The sequence below is a fragment of the Chironomus tepperi genome, unplaced genomic scaffold (assembly GCF_022539635.2).
Source record: "Chironomus tepperi strain 1889 unplaced genomic scaffold, CSIRO-AGI_Ctep_v1 contig_479, whole genome shotgun sequence".
Lineage (NCBI taxonomy): Eukaryota > Metazoa > Arthropoda > Insecta > Diptera > Chironomidae > Chironomus > Chironomus tepperi.
The window spans coordinates 876,742-894,221 of NW_027226601.1; the positions used below are offsets into that span (position 1 = coordinate 876,742).

The following is a 17,480-nucleotide window of genomic DNA, read 5'->3' on the forward strand; positions in this document are numbered from 1 at the left end:
ATAAACCTTTACGGATGCTGAACAAAATCTGATCAGAATTAGATGTTATAGCTGGGAATCGAACCCATTTTTTAATCAAATTGTATGGTTCAAAATTATAAATTTTTGCTTAATTTTACACTCATATATTTAGTTTTAGCAAGTTACCTGGTTAAAGAATCATTCATTGAATAGCTGTTACGGTGTTGTCAGGTTAAATTTGCGTCTTACCGTTATAATTCTCAAATAATCCTAAACCTTTCAACTAGTTTCAATATTTTACTCCTAAACCCTCACATGATTTTTTTTTTTACAAATTTATAATTGCATTTCTGATACTGTGCTTTGTCCAGAGGTCAAAGTCGACTCTAGTCGACTTTTTCATACAAAATCTCAGCCCTGGATTTGTTATTATAGTCACCCGTCTTCTTAAAAGTCCCTCTTACACCAAAAACAACTCCACAACTCTGACTACCTTTAAATTTCACTAAAAATCACACAAACTTAGCAACAATTTACTCAGCAGCTGAAAATCACATCACTTTTCCTCGCTGCAGGCAGAAATAAAAGCTAAAAATGACATCGACTGTCATTATGCTTCCAGCAGCTACTCAAAAATTCATCAACTCTGATCTCGTTGCGTCGTTGATAAAATGAATAAAATATGTTGAAAAAATTTTTTCGTTTAAAAAAAAGCCAAAAAAGTTTGCAAAATTGACAAGCACAAATTGACTTAAATTTTACATTGATTGTATATCCTATTCATTAAAATTAAGCTTCAGGGTATTGCAAAAATATGTTGTTGAAATTTAAAATTAAGTTATATGTAAATGAGTTAGATAATGTGAATTGAAATTTAATTAAAAAAATTTGTTCATTATAGCTTGCATCATGACAGAAGTAAGAAATGGACGTTATTGGATATACAATAACATTGGTCAATAAAAACAAATAAGTCAATTTTGATGATAAACAATAAATTTATTGCCAAATAAGCACAAAAAATCAAATTAACACAAAAGCACAATGTGTGAATCTTAATGCTTAACAGCTTGTAAGTTATTACCCATAAAAAATTGAAATGAATTCCATTTGTGTTAATGAAAAATTTACAAAAAAAAAAAACACACCAACAATCCCAGCATCTGAATGCTTCCTACATAAAGGATATTTAAATTGCTGGTTCCGAAATGCTTATAATTTATGTGGGTCAGGTTATTATGCGAGGCATTCACACCAAACAATAAATTTTGCATATAGCTTTTTTTGTTAAATGAAAATTCGTTTATTTTTCATACTAAGCTTGAGCTGCTACTTCCTGGCATTAACAAAACACCGTGGACGAATTCAACGATGAAAATTTAATGCAGTTTCGTGAATTTACTAAATGAGTTTTTAAGTTGTTTTCGCTGTTTGCATAAATGGTATTTAAAATTGAATTTCTTAGAAGGTTTATATTTGTATCATGTCTAATTTTGAGGGAGATCGAGGGCAACACGTGAGTTGAAGTGGGTCAGTGACTGAATTGTTTAGTACTACTGTATTTAATTATTGGAATACCGATCCTGGGTTCATGAGTATCGAGACTCGGTAATTCATTTGAATCATATGAAGTAAATATGAGCCGTACAGTCTTTTTCCTTGTCAAGCTCAATACCCCCATCTCTACATAGGCTACAATCTGTAATATCATCAAATCAGTGCTTCTGATCCCACTATAAACTGTAATTATACTGATTCGAAAAGTCTGGTGCACCTTCACTCGTTAAACAAATATCAGCAGTCAAATGCCTTACTTTAGATCAGGATTTATACTACAAACTCATCCCAATAGACTCCACTTTCCACTGAGGCTGTCACATATTTATTACACATTATACTTGAGGAGAAGCTCTTGATAATCTAGGAATCATACTAAATTGCAGATAAACAGGCAAGAAATGAAGGTTTGGAGTCTTAGACGACTTCTGAGGTACAACCTAAAATTGCAGGCATGTGTGTCTAAAATGAAAGAAATGCAGGTTTACAGTTCTTAACTGAATCCTACTAAAAGTCTTAAATTTCCATGACATCACTTATTAAATAACCCATCATACCATACTCTCCATTAACCAGCATTTGGGCATGTTACAAAAAGCATCATGTCCTTACCACATCTGAATTCCAAATAAGAAATCTGTCACTTAACTGAATGGACAATAAAAAATATTAATTGCCTTTTTCAGAAGCTTTTGAAACGCCCTACAATATCCAATGTAGAGTATGAGGACATCTCCATTAACAGTTTTTAAAGTTAGCTATAGAAACTTGAACCATTTCACTTAAATGAATGAAAAAATTAATTTCTGAATAATGCATTATTTCATGCCCACGCATTAACGGATTGAAATAACGTCTTAATGATGAGCAGTGCTTAAAAAAGTATGAAGTAAGAAGTACGAAAAATATCGGAGTGAATTTGGGTTATTTTTGAAATTAATCTGGGTTAAATTGATCCTCAGAGGCAATAAAACTTGAATTATTCACACAGTCTGATTGAATTGATGGTCAGATTAGATTTAGCATGTGTCATGCTACATGATTTTGAGAATGACTAGCACGTAGTGACATTGTAGCTCAGCAGTTTTTAACTCGAATATTCTTCATTATTAAGACATTCCAAAATTCCAAATTCAGCAATTTTAATTAAAATTCTGCTACAAAATTGCCAATAATTAAGCCTTGATTCCACCAATTTCGTTAAATACATCATGCCAGATTCCTCAGTCAATAAATTCCTAATTTAATTTAACTGCCAATCTTCCACAATTATTCACTAAACTCGTGAACTTTAACTCTATACCAGCACCTTACAAAAGCATTTCATGCACCAAATATTTATCAAAAGAAATACAGTCAAAAGAGCTTGTCCATGATCATTTCATTGATTAATCATCATTAGTTTTCTTTTCGCACTATTTACTTCATCGTCGCTATTCAAAAGTTCCTTTTGATGTTGTTCTGCTTCGACTTTTTTATTGGGATTTTAATTGGTTTCCGAAGTTGAATAGAAGTTTTGGATGTATTGTGACTTGGAGTCAATGGACTTGTATCTTATAAGAGGGTTTCTATGGATAATTTAGGGCAGGGTGGCCTAAAATTCCTTAAATATTGTAAAAATCGGGTAAAAAGACACGTTTTTTAAAGGAAGAATGCAGGATGATGCAGGAAACTCAATTTTTTGTACAAACCGACTAGAATATGCAATTGCGCCCTTCCAAGTCAAGTGGGGCCCTACCGCCTCAATTGGGCTACTCGGACAAATTTAAAGCAAACGTTAGGAAACTGATAAATACGGATTAATACTTTCAAAGACTTTATAATGAATGCCAAGTGTACATGATTGATACCTTTGGCAACAACATATTGGCGACACATTGTCGATATGTGCTATTTTCGTCATCATTCTCGAATGACATGACGTCGCAAAAATGAAAGTATTATGTATCCTGAGCACGTTGATGTGATATATTTTGTGAGCTTTTAGTTATTTTTGGACGAATTTTGTAATTATTAAGTTTTAGGTTCATGGACTTGACAGAAGTTGTGTGAAATATCTGATGTCAATCTAAAATGCCACTTCAGGGGTACAGGCTCTAGCACAAAAGGCACACGGCTTAGAAAAGGGTGAAAATGTAACAGGTCGACGTGACTCTAAGAAGGATCGCCAGATTTGGTAAAATCCAGCACAATACCAAACTCACGAGTGTATCCTTTCGGGTATACATACCCCTAATGAGGTTTGAACGCCTTCTTCTCGCATTCTTCTCTCTAAGCTTATTATCACCTAGGAATGTGCCAAAAAATATTAAAATATGATTGAATTGTGACAACTTGCTATCAATAAATTGCAAATAAATTGACAAATGTATCAAAATGACGTCAATAGCTACTCATGACCAGCAAAAAATCGCACAACTTTCTTACATATTCAACTAAATTTATTGAATCAATATTATCCAAATATCTTACGAAACCGAAAACCGCAGAAATCTTATCCGCAAAGCTTCGAACAATGCAACAAACCAGTAATCTACTACAGTCAGTAACTGAAATCAAATCCAATTAAAAGGTGAAAGAAAACATGACATTAACGAATGTAAAGCATATACCGAAAAAAAATATAAGTTCAATAGTTTTATGAACTACTACAAGTTGTGTTTCCGATTTGTCGGTTGTTATGGTTTTTAAAATAGACATTTTGCTTACTTCTTTTTCATATCCATTCATACATATTTTAATTTGTCTGCTTTCAATACAATTTCTTTTTTTTTCATGTGTATTTCAAGGCTTTTGTTCCGAAAAAGAAAAAAAAAATATTCATTCATGAATCATGTTATTAAAAACAAATTGTTTACGTTTTGTTGCTAGTTCTTTTTGTAATTTTCATGACGGCACGAAGCTTAATTTCAAATTTGATCTCAAAATGATGAAGATGATCTGTAAATGTGCATGCAGGGTTGTTATCTGACTGGTTGTGGTCTAGACCAAGTCTAGACTCAAGCTTTTCAATGGACACATAGTTGCTTGCCAGGATCGAAATAAAATGTCACTCTGAGTGCAGACATCTAGACGACAAGATACTGACTTAGTATGAATACTCAGAAATGTCCAGGTCAAGATTACAGAACAAATTAATCACAGTTTTAACAATTTTGATTCATTTCCTACTCTTGCTTTAAGTCTAAACCCAAAAAGCATAATTCGGTCAATTGATCCAAAAAGACCCTAGTGTCTCTGCCATGTTGGCAGATTTAAATCAATTTTGGAACTAAGCTAGAATCATGACGACAAGGGTACGTATATTGGATCATTTAACAGATTTGTGTAATTTTTTAAATTGCCATAGATTCTTTTGGGTGACTGGACCTGGATAATTCAATGTTTTATGCTGGAACAATTTATCCTAGGATATGGATTGAAGTATGAGTAAGGTTTACTCAGACAAAGGTATACCCAGAAATTTACTATAGTCTAGCCGTCCATGAGTATTGATAGGGTTCAACCCAGTTAGTAGTTCAAAAGTATATCCAACCACTCATTGTTGTAGTGCCCTAGGTCATATCATAGAGCATTGTATACCTCAAAGTATATTGAACACCAGGCACTCCTAGTCAACAACACTGTCCAGCGCATTGACTAACGTGAAAATAAATCAATGAAAAAAAAAAATCTCCAAAGACTACTTAATGTGAAGTTCAATTGCTGATTTAATTGAATAAACATCATTCAATTTCCAATGTCATGAGAGTAATGGTATCATCAATCTCAACTTGAAGTCTTCTTTCTTTTCCTGTATACATTTATCATACGGTCATAAAACTTTAGAATGAATGTAAAAGTGTAGTGTAAGTCTGCATGATGCATATATGGGTATTATAGATGGGAAGTTTAATAAATTTTGAAGGATGGAATGTATATTGTAAGAAGATTAAATAACATTGTTATGGACGATTTTGGGATGCATATGACTTGCTCGAGGTGATTTTCATTCTCTTTAATTGAGGATTATAGAACCGACCGTATGAGTGATTTAATGAGGAAATTGATGAAGAGACAGTTTAGGGGAATGTATTGTAGAATGAACTAAACGTGCCGTTTGGCTGGTTGGAGTGAATTTCGCAGGAAAATCGTGATTTGAACTTTAGCAATAAAAGTTAATTAAAAGGTTTGCACGCGATTCTGATTTTATGGCGCTTGTAACTTTTTTTCGTACTTGAGTCTGAAATTTTTGAGTATTTTCAGGAATAGAAGAATAGAATAGAATTAGAATTCTGTACAAAGTAAGTAGGGGTTGTATTGAATCACTTATTGCCCACCTCCCAGATCTGAAGATAGAACCCAAAAAGCCTAAAGCCTTCTCAAAGTGATTTAAAGGTAGACCAGCATTTGATAAGCATTGTTTAAGGTTTAAAGCAAATATTATCATTTATCCCAATTTATAAAGTCACTAAAGTGAAGCTCTATCAAAATAGTCAAGAATCAAGCACATACCTATCTACATCAACAATATATCACCACAATTCCCATAATGAAAAAATAAAATATATAAAATCATTTTTAATGTCATGAATTCTATATTCTTTTTATAGCCACAAGCCTTTTATATCACATCCCTCAGTTGAGTATAATACATGATACCGATCGGCACATGGTGATTGCTAGGACACTACTAAGTTGCTGGTATTAAGGGTTGCATCTTATCGTGACTGTTTATTGTCGTCTGATTTTGGGATTTGGTTGTGTTGCTCGGGACATGATCAGACAGGCATACATTGAACTGTTGCCTCCTTAGCAACTAGACGGCAGTAACTTTAGAACCAAGTAATAGCCACTAGGCTTAAACAACCGGGCACAATGTCACCATGATGGCAACATATCAATATATGTCCAGATCGGGAATAGCTACATAACAGTCAATCTATTGATTGTTTATTTATGAAAGGATAAATTGCCATGACTTTACAGAAAGGAAAGAAGAAATTTTTTTTTTAAATTTTTTATGTCGATGTCATTGACTGCGTGACCAGCAAAGTGAAGTGAAATCGGAAAGTATCCATCAAAAAAAAAGTTGACGATTTTTAGCATTGGACTTCCATTATTGACTAGTCGAAGGTCGATGTGACGAACTAAGTTATGACTTTATACGGAAACCTTATTTTATAGCAGTCTTTAGATAAATGCGTGATACAACCATGTATGTACGAATTGTAGAATATTCGAAATGGTTTAATTTTTTACAATTAAATCACACATGCACGTCTATCTAACTAGACTAGATACAATAAGAATTGCCATAGCATTTTTTTTTATTATGTATGTTATAATAATTAGTAAGGCAATAAAGCTTTAAAAAAAAGATTTCGTAAAGCTCACAAGAGAGAGAAATAAAAAAAAAAACGTGATTTAAATTTTTCAAGCCACAATGGATATAGATACGTAAGGTAATACGATATGCACTTGCGACAACGAAATATTTACAAAATCGATTTATTGAAACCATAAAATTGAGTTTTAAAATCTGTGAAGAATTTCGCATGATTTTTTTTTTGGTGGCTTTAAAGGTGCGTTAAGCATTTTTTTCGAAATGACTAAATTTATGGATTTTATGGCTCATGGCACTCATCAATGATGTGTACGTGTGTGTATCTTTTTAATTAAAAATGTATCACAACCTAATTATATATCCTCTCTATTGTGCTGATTTACATGGGTTAACCCCGAACAGCACATGGTGTTCGGGAGGGCTTTGCTACGTCGACGTATAAACGGTAAGACACGAAGTTGCAACGACATCGTGATGACTGGTTGACCCATTTTTATGGTGAAAAATGCAGTTCGCCGTAATTGTTTCGATCGGGTACTTACTACTTATTGTAACTATAATTCGAGACGACTTGAGACGTTCTGGCCGTAATAGGCCACATGTGCCCCAGCCAAGGAAGCAAATAAGTATGCTTCAATTCGGAGCCTAGCTTTCTGCAATAACCTTTATAATCGACTGCATTGCAAAAATTTGTGTCGCTCGGGTTGTATTATCGCGATATGGAGACTAGGATACTACAAAAGCCTTTCCATCTGACTCTTTTGCTAGCCATATCACAAGACTTGTACAAAATTGAACAGTTGGTGTCGTTCGGGTTGCTAACTACATATTGGAACCATGGGCCGATGTGGAGCCTAGCTTACTACAATAACCTTTCCAACCGATTCCATTACTGACATTTTCTCAAAGCTTGCACAAAATTGAGCCATACTGTGTTGCTCGGGCCAGTCATTAATATATATCGTGATTTTTAGTGTGGGAATTATTCATTCTTTTATTTACGTTATTATTGAAATTTTCACACTCATCGCTTAATTAGCATACCTATATTTTATATTAATATTATTAATTTTTTGTTTATAATTTACAATTGGAACATGAGAGTCGTGAGTTAGTACAATTGTAACTTTTTCAGTCTTTTCTTTCAGTTGTAAAAAAAAAAAATCATTAATTATAGCTCAATTTACAAACAAAACTTTTAATCGTCTTAATGATGATCGCATTACAATTGAGCTGTAAAATTGCTTGTTTGCACTGGAATTGAGTTTTTGAGATTGAGCAGACAAGGGCACGCGTTAGGGTTCTAATGATAATTACGTGATGTCTTGTTATGGTTTAGGAATGTTGCGTAAATAATGATGGACTTTAAAGGTTGTTCTAGAATGATGGCTTACATAAATTAAAATGTATATGTAACGAATTTCATAAAGCTTCTTAAATTAGAATTAATGAAGTAAGATTCACAAATGTAACAAAGTTAAAGAAGAGAGGTATTATGTAGGTCAGTGGTGTGCATCTTTTTATTTATCGCAGTATACCTTGGTGATAAGCCTCTACCAAAACCGGCCACAGCTTACGGTTTATGGTATTTCCAAAATATTTTGGTGGCACACAGGTTGTCCACGGATGTACATAGGCTTTGAGTCATAGTTGCATTATTATTGGATGAATTTAGAAGGTTTGGACTTTCAGAGGGGTATTCAAGATTTTGGAACAGTTTAAATCACTGGTCGTAGCTAAACTGAATTAAATTTGAAAATTGATTGGAATTTGTATCAAATGTTATACTTCACACAATTTCAACAAATTTTAATCGATTTTAGCAGTCTTAAGTCGAGTTTTAAACTCTAATATGAATAATATGTTGAAAATTGACAACCGAAAGTATCCAGGATTTAAATGCAACGGTTCATTTGAACTTGGATTTAGCTTGGAACAGGAGAAACCGCTTTATGAACGGCTTACGATTCAGAGTGCTAAAAAAAATCGATCTGAAGCAAGCAATTAAATAAATTAGTTTACTGATAGGATTTGAACCTTTAAACAAATTGATTAGAAGTAAATTATATTAAGTTCATCAATACAATTACATCGTCTATATTAAGATTATTGTCTTGAAGTCTTCAGTTGCTACAACCAATTCATATAATTACAAAATCATTTAATTTCAAGGTTTTGAAAACTTTTGGATCTTAACTTCAATACTTTATGTCTTACACAATCCAACCTGCATAAGCTCCATAAATACTTTACCAAAAAAATCAAAAGTTTTTCAACCTAATTTAATCATCTCTGCTAAATGAATATTCTGGAAACCTAATAACTTATCCACAAACAGAAAAAACTTTGAAAATTAATTTTTCCTCATTTAAACTTCTTCATGCTGTTCTCTTGTTTGCCCCAGTTCCTCCATCATTCTCATATTTCCAAAGAAGCAATCAAGACGGTGATAAATATTCCATTAATGCTTAATAATCTTCAAAAATCTTCCAAACAATTTCATTAAATTGATTACTTGAAGCTTACAAAAAATAGTGCCTTGACTTTTTATCTTCTTCCCACCAGCGGAAGAACATGAGGATGGAAACAATGAAAATCGATCGTTATTAATATATAAGTATAGTTTGTAGAAACATAAAAAAAATGTGATTATCGATTTCCCTCCCATTCATAAGACGATCAATCAATATTATTGGCGAATAAAAAGAATATCACATATTATATATAAAATTTTTTGTGTTATTTGTGTTCAACAAGCACTGTCTGCTTGGATGATGTAAAAAGTAAAATACGGGAAGTTAAATTGTTCTTGTATATACAATTCCAGAATAAACAAAGACTGACTCGTAGACGACCAAAGAACTCTTGGATGGAAGATGTCAGCATGTCCATTAACAGGTATGCTTTCATGGTAAAGGAATAGCACCACGGTACCTAAAAATTGTCTCTTTGGCTATTGCATGTCTATAGAGACAGTATTGTATTAAGAATTGATTGATAGACTGAATTGGCAAACAAAAGTCAGCGATAGAGTCAGCTTTAGACGCCATCTGAAGGAGGCCATGAATAACAATTGATCTATACAGCCATTGAAGTAAGTAAGCATATATGCTCATGACTATGCTCATAAAATTAAGCATGCTCAATTGTCATGACAAATTTCAGAAATGTTTGACAGTTTACTAATATCTCGAGGCAGACAGATTGTGCACCACTGAAGTATACTCATGAACACGCTCAATGAATTGCTCATGCTCACTGCCTGTTAAGCTATTCCACAATCTTCTTCATTGTTTGCATTCTAAAGTTACATTACATTGGTTTCGGATGTGCGTGTTGCTGTAAATTCCTTTTGTAGAAAATTAAAATGCTTTAGGACTCTTTTTTATGAAACCACAAAGAATTTGTGAAATCTCGTTAAGTAAGCCACATAAATTGCGCATGAAATTTTATTTTTCAGCAAGACCGAGAAAAATGTCAAAAATTTTTTTTGTGCATAATTAAAAATTGGATATTTTTAAAGATTTTCTATGGTTTAGGAAATTAGCTGCAACTAACATAGTTTTGGAGCTTTTAACACTGAGTTTTGAAATGAGTGTGGTTAAGTGATCTTTTTTGCATGATTAGTTTACTGAATTATCGATTATGAATTAATGTGAGTCGGTGGTATGAGGGGTTAAGTTGGATAAAATGAGCGAGAAGTTCATTGGGTATGTTTCTAGGTTCCAATCAGACTTTAAAGTGGACAAGAGATCACATAGTTCTTCGGATGTACTCAAGCTTGATCTGTGTCGGTTGATATTGTCAATTGACAGTCTGAAGCTAGCTATAGTACTTGCTTCTTTCGTCATATAATCGAGGTCATGAATTACGATTGATCTATATGACAAGATCGTATATGTGGAATAGATTACTATTAAATATAGGTGGAAGTGACAGGTTTTGATTGAAGATGACCAGTCACAGGTTTTTGTCTGTCATTACCTGTTGACAGGTTGATTTATGTTCCAGGACTTGCCTGTCGCAGGTTTCTCCTTAATCTACCTGATCTACTTGATTTAGAGGAAACTTGCAAAAGATAACGTTCTATGGCAGATGGACTGTTTCCATTGACCTTACACATATTGCAACTATCCATTAAATTACTTATCATTAGCCATATCATGCCTTATTTCCCAATTTATTTAAAAATAATGCGCTTTAATCCTAATTCTCAAATAACTTCCTAACTTGCCCCCAAAAAATTCAGTATATTATGCTTTAACACATTGTACAATATTGCAAAAAATAACTTTTTTATATTTAATTTCAAAATCATGTGTGTAATTTACTCAGGAAATCGAGACAAAAATTCAATTTCCTTCTTGTGCATTTCAATTTTGTCTAAATTGCCAAATTTTCATGTTGCCAGTCTCTAAATTTGTCTCATTTAATGACTGAATTGAAATTAAATTCTGTTGTCAAGTTGTCTCAATGCTCATGCTCACGATTGACACTTGCTCATTCCTAATTGAGCTTAAAAGGCTTCATAAGTCTGAATATTTTACACCTGAGGTTCACTATATTTTTGTACGTGTTAGACATTTATTTATATGACATGAAAAGTTTTAAATTACATGCAATAAATGACTCAATATGAGCGAATGCTAAACTTGTACGAGCATTAATTCTTCTTTATGCTTTTTCATCTGATTTTGATAATCTTTGGTGCTGCATGAAATGACATTCTCTGGTTCAGGCAATTTGTAAGTACTTTAACATGTTCATTGAGACAGTTTGTAAAGTTTTTGATGCTGTGTCAAAACTTTATCGTTGCTGGATCTTGAAAAGTTGGTGTATGTACCCGAGCAGCATAAGAATTGTCAATTTTTGACTTAAAATTGCCAAAATTAATTTAATTGAAATTAATGCCAAAAATAACCGTCATTTAAAATTCAAAAAATGGCAATTACCATAAAGGCTGGAATTCCTATGTCTGAGTCAATAGTTGGTCTGGGTACCTGAGCAGCACAGGAATTGCCAATTTTTGACTCTTAATTGCCAAAATAAAATTAATTGAAATTAATGCCGAAAATAACCGTCATGTAAAATTCAAAAAATTCTAATTTTCATAAAAGCTGGAATTCCCATGTTTCCATACCCGAAAAAGGAACCCGAAAACTTCCTCGATCATTTATCAAGTCAATTCCTCAACAAAAAAAAAACTTCTATATAATTCATTGCGGTACATTATCATATTTTGGGTTAAAATGTACGTGATGTAATACTGCAATCTTTTACAACACAACACCCGTCCTCAACCGCAATCGTCCGTCATTTATGTTACACAAAGAGAAATAAGCATAAATGTGAATATGGAAACAAAAGTAAAAGAAATGAAGAAGTAAATTCAGCTCGCGGCTTTATTACACATTTTATTTCACTTATGTATTATTTATCATGATATCGGTTGTTACCTCATTATGCAAGGTCAGATGTTTGCACATAAAATTATGATGCGGGAGGGATTAAAAAGGACTTGAGGGAAAATTGAATGATAAAATCATGTGCAAATATTTGCTTTTTTAATGCCTTAATATATGCTTGGGATTTTATAGATGGAAATTAATTATGGAATTAATTGTCAATTCAGCATAAATTTGTGTTGAATGAAGGCTTACTAGATATTATAAAGATAATTAATGCTCAAAAATTCGTTGGAAAGGAATTTTAAAATTTTAACGGTTTCTAAAAATTCAAATTTTTTCTAAAAATTTTGACCGTTGAATCTTTTGAATTTTCAGAAACCGTTGAAAACTTTGAATTTTTAAAATTTTGAAAAACCGTTAAATTTTTAATGTAATTTTCGTTAAAAAATCTGTTTAAAAAAACACTTTCAAAAAACAATTGAAATACTTCCAAAATATTCCCAACAATTATCAATTCTCACTCATAACCCCATTAAATATTAAGCAAACAAGCTTTTACATCATCGAATCTTACAAAGTGATTCATTGGAGACAAATTACAACAAAATTTATATCGAGTACATGAAAAAGGCTATAAGGCAATTTTATGGAACATAATGAGTCATTCTACACATTTTGTGTAGCCCGAATGCGTGCTGTATACTGATACGTACATTTGAATGTCGTAAATTTTGAAAAAGATCGCTTATCAGATAGCGTATCATTAAAAAGGTAGCAGGCACTTAAAGTGAATTAAAAAGAAGCGACTTGTAAATTGTTAAGCTGTGAATTGTTGTCGTGTATTTGGTTAAAAAAAGTGACAAATAAATAATTTTCAATAGACCTAAAATTGAATTTAAAATGTTCTGTCGCACCGACATTTCCACATCCATTTATTTCCATTCTTCTTCTTTTTTACGCGCTTCTCTTTCGGCTACCATGACGTCAAATTGAGTCAAAACAGAATAAATGACTCTTTTTTTATTGAAATTTGAGAAAATATCACGCTCGGTATTTGACACAAATATTTTTTTGTTAGTTTTAATAATAATTCTATGATTTTTGGATGAAAATTATGTTGCGTTTACAATAAAAATTTGTGGAATTAGCTTTATAAATTAGTAGATTTGAAGAAAGTTTGGGTTTTAAATTTTTTGACTCGATTGTTAAAGGAGCGTTCGAAAATTACGTAGCGCTTAAAGGGGCACTTAGAACTTTATTAAGGAACACACATTAAGAAGTATACAGTTTAATTCATGATTGCGTTTTAAGCATTATGATGGATGAGATGGTCGAAACAAACGTTCTCTAAGTATTACTGTGTCCAGTAGTTAAATGGCAATTGAAACAAGGCGCCCCGCAACATTTAATCACAAAAAAATTCTAGTTAAATTGACAAAAAATACAAATTCATGATATCCGATTATATAAAATTGTTTGAATTTTAAAGGATTCGAACCTAGATTGCGACCATCACAATTCTTTTTCCGTAAATTTGAGTTTATCAAGTATCTGACGGTAAAATGTTCTGTTTTTAGTTTCAAGTTTCTAGTTTCCATTAAGCTGACGATTGGGGCTCGGTTAGTTTCTCGGATATGTTTCCCTAGTTAGTATTGTCTCGAGTATGTTTATGATGTACCCTATTAACAGTTTGCCATACCAAAGTTCGGTGGTGGTCTTTCTTTCTGTTTTGTCTTCTTTTAATCTTTTATTCTTCGCTAGAAAAATTGGTGATAAACCTTGACTGAAATCACACACGGCATATGGTTTACGATTTCCAAAATATTTTGGACGCACACAGGCTGCTCATCACTATTTTAGTTACTGCTTTTAATATTGCAGGTGCATTTTCATTGTATTGTATCTAATTTTGATATGGTGAGCACTTGTTGTTGCCTCCAGTTTACCCTAGCAACCAACATCAGAATCAGATATTCTAAGGCATTCTAATTACCACAATCAGCAATTCCCCAAAACACTTTAACCCGAAAAAATTCGCTTTAATCCATCCATCTCCCAATTTAATGTTTAACTTCCCATTTCATACAATTTCGGTAAATTATTTTAGTGATTTAGTGCTATTGCCCAAATATATATATTTTTTTATGTTTCAACCTGATAACGAGCAGCTTGGCTATTTGCTTTTTCCGAAACAATCGTAATTAAATTCTTTTATTTTTTGGGTTAAAGTCTGGTAATTGATGTAACAGTATCGACGTACTAAATAGTCAAGAAGCATATTTGACGGCAAACCGATCCGTCCGTGTCTTTAGTCACAAAATTAGATGCGCTTCATTCAATTATATGTTTGTCATCTTTGTGCCATGAATAATAATTTACTTACTTAAATGATGTTCAGCTTGTAGTTATCGAGAATTGTCTTCAAAAAGCACCAAAAAAATTTTGCAAATTGGCTTTGTTATTTATTTTAAGAGTTTATTTATTCATGCGAAATAACACCGAGCATTGTTCTAAGCAGCACAACATAGTTGAAAAAGTCTTTATTGTCTCTTATGGTTCTCCTTCGCTGATGTCGGTTAATGCTGTTCTTCTCTATTTCTTTCTTTTATTCCTCTTTTCTTCATTCTTGATTTGCAATATAACCTTTATTTCAACGTCCGTTTCACTTTGTAGCTATAAAAAATATGTAGCTTATAAGGTGAGTAAGTTTGCAAAACTAATCAGTGCAGCTGCACATTATCTTAGAATTATTACAGTCTCACAGATATGCTATCGATTTTTTTTCTACTTCTTTCAATATGTCTAATAACTTCTTGGAAGTTTTTTCTTTTGTTCCTGACTGCACACTTTGTTTATGTCAATAAACTTTACAGTTTTAAAATTACTTTCTTCCCCCTTTCCAAAAAAATAATTCTCTTATCGAATTTATTATTGCACAATGAAAAAATATTGGGAAAATTTTTATTTTGTTGTGTCGTGCCTTTATACGTAATAAAAAATTCACAAGTTATAGATTTATACACACAATAATATTCTCTTCTGCCTTTATTTTTCTTTTTTTCTCTTATAATTGATATTGATTTTTTATTTCTTTAAATTTTGATAGCAAATGCTTTATTCTGTCATTATTTACTGATATTTTATTATTCACACACAATATAGCTTGACTATAGTCACTAAAATGTATTTTAAAAGAATATAGAAAAAAATACACAATTTATTACAATATTTTTTAAATTCCAGGTGTAAATACTTTAGCCGTGAAACACACTTGACTCGCGAATGCAAACTAAAATGTTGGATACAAAATAAAAAAAAATACAAAAAAAGCAAAACGCAAAAGCATTGAGGCAGTTGGTAAATGGAGAATATATAAAATAAATGGTTGAGCGGCAAAAAAATTGATAAAAACATTCATTAAAACATTGAAATTCCAATGTTTTATCAATGTTTTTTCAGCTGTTACATGTTGTTGGACGTATAACAATGCAATTGCGCAACTCAAATACAAGTTGATGTCAGTAATATTGAGGATTTTGTATTATTTTAAAGAGACACTTGATGAATAATTGTTGTTATTTTCTTTTCAGCCATGCTAATAATTGCAAATTTATTTTTTTTTTTTAGTTTTACATTGAACTTAAAGACATTTTGCTTGATTCCTCATTTTTTTTTTCACACAATAAATTTTCATTTTCATTTGAATTGCTCATTGAAATGTTCACAAAAAAAAGTATTAATTCATAAAAATGGAATGTCCGTCAATGTGAGGAGAGTGATTAAAAATAAGAGATGTTAAAGGTAGGCAGGTGAGACCGAGTGACGCATTGTTTGTTATTGTATGCCTATTTACGACTTGTCTTTATTTTTATTTGAATGCAATTATTCGTTGTGTAAAGTAAGGATCTTTATGGTAGAGTACATTTAAACGTGTATTTAGGGTTTGCGGTCAAACCAACTACCCCTCCCCCTCCCCTTCCTATTGATTGTACAAAATTCTTCAATTTGTTAGGGTTTGTCCAAAACTGCAGACTTGGACGAGCTATGAGATACAACTGAAAGATACGGACAACCTGTGCATCTAAAATAGGACTCGTCTAGGTAACGCGATAAGTCTAGTACCTAAGTTACGCATATGTCTCGCCTGGGTTGCGCTTTGACCTCGCCTAGGTTGCTTTTAGTCCTCACCCAGGTTACGCTTAGACCGGTTAGGTTACGTATTGCTCCTATACGTTTTGCTTAGTCCTCGCCCAGGTTACGCTTAGACCTCGTCTAGGTTACGGATAGGATCGCCCAGGTTACGCTTATGACTATTGTCTAGGTTACGCTTAGGTCTTGTCTAGGTTCAACTTCTATTTGCTAATCCACAGCCACTGTCCTTCATCCACAGCTCGGCACATACCTCTGACCAAACAAATCACAAAGCACAACCTTATTTACGACTTAAAAAAATTATTTACAAACAAAATATACAGGCACTGATACTTCTCATTAATTTACCGGCATCATTGTTGATTTTACCAGCTTATAAGTGATTCATTTCTGATGCGGTAGCAAGCACATACTAATAAAAGACACGTTTGATTGTTGATGAGTCACAAAATTTTGTTGGAAATAAAAAAATTTAATTGATTATGAAGAGTCTCGCGTTTGTCTCAAGTGAGCTTAATAGAGTAAAAATGATAAGACACAACAGTTTTAATTGCGAGCAAATACCGCAAATTAATTTCAGGTATTTTATAACACGACATCAGACTGTTGAAAATTCTTCCGTAAATCCCCATAAAATTCTTACAACTTTCTTATTGTCGCTTATTATTAATGAACATTATGCTGCTTTGCGAGTCTCAATTAAAATTTTATGCCACAAAAGCTGATTAAATGAGATAATTTTTTATCAGCATATTGGTGGTTCTTTTGGTTTTTGATATTTAATGTCTGGATATGGATGGTAGCTTTAAGTAATTAAGTCTGTGAATATTCTTGGTAAAGTAATCACTTTTGATTGATTCCCGAGCAGTAAACTGCGACAAATCTTATTTTTTGGCATTAGACAATTGCCATAGTACTGATAGAGCACTTAAAGCCTCAATTAAATTATAACATTCTCATGCCCGAGTGGCAAATCCGGTGAACCACAAGTTTGGCATTGAAATAGCCAGAGCAATATAATGTGGTGCCATCAGGGCAACTTCGCGTGTTGACGCTAACAAGTGTGTCATTGAGGC

The 17,480-nt window shown here is 32.5% G+C and overlaps 1 protein-coding gene across 1 annotated transcript in view; it reads right to left on the minus strand.

Annotated features, from left to right (window-relative positions):
• LOC139099610 (uncharacterized) overlaps positions 1-15,525 on the minus strand; it is a 48,740-nt gene extending 33,215 nt beyond the window's left edge. Inside the window, exon 1 of the mRNA XM_070652123.1 lies at positions 14,636-15,525. The gene's annotated coding sequence lies outside the window, so the exon portion shown is untranslated. The remainder of the gene's footprint in view (positions 1-14,635) is intronic.
• Positions 15,526-17,480: the final 1,955 nt, after the last annotated feature.